Source organism: Lathyrus oleraceus, chromosome 2 (assembly GCF_024323335.1).
Source record: "Lathyrus oleraceus cultivar Zhongwan6 chromosome 2, CAAS_Psat_ZW6_1.0, whole genome shotgun sequence".
Lineage (NCBI taxonomy): Eukaryota > Viridiplantae > Streptophyta > Magnoliopsida > Fabales > Fabaceae > Lathyrus > Lathyrus oleraceus.
The window spans coordinates 320,840,363-320,845,026 of NC_066580.1; positions in this window are offsets into that span (position 1 = coordinate 320,840,363).

Here is a 4,664-nt window from a genome sequence, read left to right on the forward strand (position 1 = left end):
TAGAAGTTAAACGATTATATATTAGTGGATTGTTGTATATGTATGGATTGTTGTATATAAGGCTTGTTGAATGCAATGTGTGAAAAAGGGCTTCAAATTATACAGTTTTGGGTGTACTGCTTCAATATACAGGTTGTCTAAAATAAATAAAAGAATATGGCGCTTTTTTTAAAAAAAATTTAAATAACCACCCACCTTAGAGGGCGCTTAAGCGCCCTCTAAACCCTTTAAATTTCCATTTTAGAGGGCGCTTTCCATTAAAAGCGCCCTCTAAACCCTTAAAAGTTTCCACTTTAGAGGGCGCTTTCCAGTAAAAGCGCCCTCTAAACCCTTAAATGTTTCCACTTTAGAGGGCGCTTTCTTTAAAAAGTGCCCTCTAAAGTGGCCCTTAAAGGGCTTAAAGAGCCACTTTAGAAAGAGCTTTCACCAGGAAAAAAAGCGTTGTCTTTACCTATGTCAGCGCCAGATTAGAGGGCGCTTTAAAGCGCCGTTATAGGCCAAAAAAAGCGTCCTCTTTTCCCTTATTTGGCGTAGTGCGTGCCACAACCACAACAAGCAGACAAAAAGATAGAGTCACCGTTGATGTCATATCTAATTCAATCATATAAATTATCTCATTGGAAGAATAATAGGTCCTAAAAGACAATAGATTTCCAAAAGATTGAATTCATTTATTCAAAAAGATACAATTATATATAATTTTTAAGACTTAAATGCACTTCTGGTCCCTCTACTTTGATGTTTTGTAACTTTTAGTACCATCATTTTAATTAATTAATAAATTTATCAAAACACGTAATTGATTAAAAATATTAATTTATTATGTTAAAAATTAAATAATCTAATCATCAATGTCATATCATTAAAAGTAAATTTTTTATCCTAATCATTATTGCCACATAAGCCAAAGTAGAGCGGGATCACAAAAATCCCAAACAAAGTAAACATAAGGGATCAGGAAGTTAGGTTTTCTAATAGGAGGACAAATAGTTTAAAATGTCCAAATAGAGTGATCAAAATACATTTAAGCCTAATTCTAATTAAGTATTTTTAGAAATTTATTTTATACAAACTTTAATTAATATTTTTAATTGATGTTTAAAAAAATATTAATTGAAGTTTTTTTACCAAACCAATATAAGCTTTTAGGCCCATACTATCACAATAAACTGCAATTCAATGGCCCAACCTTGAGTTTGCTTTATAAACACTATTGTTGTTTATGAACAAAATGACTTGAGACACAATATAAACATCTTCTTCCTCTTCCACCATATTTATCATCGAAGAATCTTCTTTATCATTATTTTATTCTATATTTCAATAATATTTCAACACTACATATATAACATACTACGTTTCATTATTTTGTTCTAACACTACATACATACCACTACAGAACCTTCATTACATCCTTTGGAAGCCTTAGTGATGCCGAAAACCACAAAGATCCATGAATTATTATTTCTAAAGAATGTATGTCATTTTGTTCAACATATCCCGCTATTTTTGCAAATGTGTGTTACACCTTCGGATAACCAAATATTTTAATATTGCCCTTGATATATCCTCCTGATTTTCTTCCTGCGAGCACATCCATTAAAGTGATTTTCCCAGCTCCATTTGAAGTATAAGCAGTGGCGGAACTGGAGGGGACGTGGCAAGGCCACGACCACCCCTCAACTTTTTATTTTTTTTAATTCATATATATTAAATTACTAAAATATCCTTATTTTAAATTAAAATTAATTTTTCTTTTTTCTTTTTCATTCAAAGTTAGGTTAAAATACATATAAGGTAAAAAGCTCCTACCTTTCCTTTCTTTCTCATATGGGTTTGCTACCGGCACCGGAATCAGAACAGATTAAAGTGATCCGCATCTAACAGGTAAAAAACTTTATTCATTCTTCTTTTATAAAAAGTATTGGAACTCATGAACCATTGAATGGTATTATTTCATATATCATTCCAATTGAGAGTTACAGTAAATATATAGCAAAAGATACAAAAAAAGCTAACGGTAACACATGATAACAGATTTCCTCAAATAGTGGAAATAGTGGACCAAGTCATAAAGACTATTAGACTAAGTCATTAAGGCAAATTAAGAGAGGTTTTCTAATACTCCCCCACAAGCTGGACTATGTACAGACATAAGGCCAAGCTTGACAATAAAACTGGAAAATGCAGGAGCAGCAAGGGGCTTAGTGAAAAAGTCAGCAAGTTGTGCAGTGGATGGAATTGGAAACAGTTTGATGAGACCAGTTTCTAATTTTTCGCGAACAATGTGACAGTCGATTTCGATGTGTTTCGATCTTTCATGGAAAGCTGGATTATGGGCAAGGTAGACTGCTGATCTGTTGTCGCAATAAAGGGATGTTGGCGATGTGAACTTGATGTGAAGATCGTTGAAAAGATAATGTAACCATTGGATCTCGCAAGTAAGTGCAGCAAGCGCTCTGTATTCAGCTTCAGAGCTGGAACGGGAGACAGTCGTCTGTTTCTTTGATTTCCAGGAAATGAGGGATTTGCCCAGAAAGACTGCGAACCCAGTTGTAGATCTGCGTGTTGTTGGGCAAGTTGCCCAGTCACTATCTGCAAAACCAGAAAGAACCAAGTCAGAATTGGATGGATAAAATAAACCCTGAGCAGGATTCAGTTTTAAATATTGAAGGATTCGCATAGCAGCCTTAAAATGATTGTCAGTAGGTTGTGAAACGAACTGACTAAGCTGTTGGACAGCAAAGGAAATGTCAGGACGTGTTGTGGTTAAATAGAGTAACTGACCAATTAACCTTCTATATTGAGTTATATCATGAAATAGAGGTGAATCAGTACAAATAAGTTTGATAGAGGAATTGTATGGAGTGGGGGAAGGTTTAGAGGCGAGCATACCTGTTTTGCTAAGTAAGTCTAGAGTGTAATTGCGTTGATTGAGTAAGATACCTGATGTAGAACGAGCCACTTCCAGTCCAAGGAAGTAACGTAAAGGACCTAGGTCCTTAATACGAAACTTAGAGTGAAGAAGGGCCTTGACACTACAAATTTCTGTGACATCGTTACCTGTTAAAACAATATCATCGACATAGACTAACAAAGCAGTAAAAAGATTATTAGGAGAAAATTTAGTGAAAAGTGAATGATCAGCAGTTGAGTGATGATAACCGAGAGAAGTTAATGTTTCCGATAGTTTAGAATACCATTGGCGACTAGCCTGCTTGAGGCCATAAATACTTTTATTAAGTTTACAAACCTTAGTGTTGGGAGATAGGTGAGGAAGGGTATAACCTTTGGGAATGGTCATATAAACTTCCTCTTGAAGATCTCCGTGAAGGAATGCGTTATTGACATCTAATTGTTCGAGATGCCAATTTTGGATGGAGGCGAGGGAAAGGAGAGTCCGAACAGTAGTGAGTTTGGCTACAGGAGAGAAAGTGTCAAAATAATCAACACCCTCTTGTTGGGTGTAACCTTTTGCAACCAAACGAGCTTTGTACCTGTCAATAGAGCCATCAGAAAGATATTTAATTTTATAAACCCACTTACAGCCGATAGGTGTTTTATGAGGGGGTAGGTCAACGATGGTCCAGGTGTTGGTGTTTTCAAGGGCTTGTAATTCGGTTTTCATGGCTTGCAGCCAATTTGGATCCTGCAAAGCTTGGGTGTAAGTGCTGGGTTCAGAGGTGGAGGAAACAGAGAGGCAGAATTGTTTGTATTTTGTGTTGCAAGTGGTGTAGGTGAGGACAGAGGAAAGGGGGAATTTGGGTTTTATAGGAGAAGTGGGAATTGAGGTAGCTGCATCAGTAAGATTGCAATGGTAATGGCTCAAGTAATGAGGTTTTTTGGTTTGTCTAATGGATTTCCGAAGGGGTGGAGGTGGGGGGTTATTGGCTGAATGGTTTGGAGGAGATGGAGGAGGAGCGGGTGGTGGTGAGAGGGGAGGAGGGGTAGGAGGAGGGTTAGGTTCAAGAGGAGGAGAAAGAAGATTGAAAGGTTCAAGGTCAGTAGGGTTATGGTGGATAGTAGGTATGGGAGGGAGATTGAGATGATCATGAGGGTTTTTAAAGGGAAATGAGTTTTCATGAAAGGTTACATTCCTTGAAACAAAAAGACAGTTAGCGGTTAAATCATACAAGAGATAGCCTTTGGTTCCCTCTTTATAACCTAAAAACACACAATTGCGAGACCGAGGAGAAAACTTGGTACGATTATGAGAAAGAGTGGAGGCATACGCAAGGCAGCCAAAACATTTCAAATTATCATAGTCAGGCAATTTGTTATATAAAAGAAAATAAGGTGTGTTATGATTAATAATAGGGGAAGGGAGTCGATTAATGAGATGTATAGCATGAGCAATAGATAAATGCCATAAATTTTGAGGACTGTGAGATTGAAAGAAAAGAGATCTTGCCACATTAAGTATGTGTTGATGTTTTCGTTCAACAATTCCATTTTGTTGAGGACATTCAACACAAGACCTTTGGTGTAAGATCCCTTTAGATTTGTAAAAATCAGTCATCAAAAATTCAGGACCATTGTCAGTACGCAAACATTTTAAAGTAGTAGAAAACTGTGTGTGAATGAAGGTGATAAAATGCATCAAATGAGACCTAGTTTCACTTTTGTGGGTCATGAAGATAACCCAAGTAAACCTAGAGAAATCG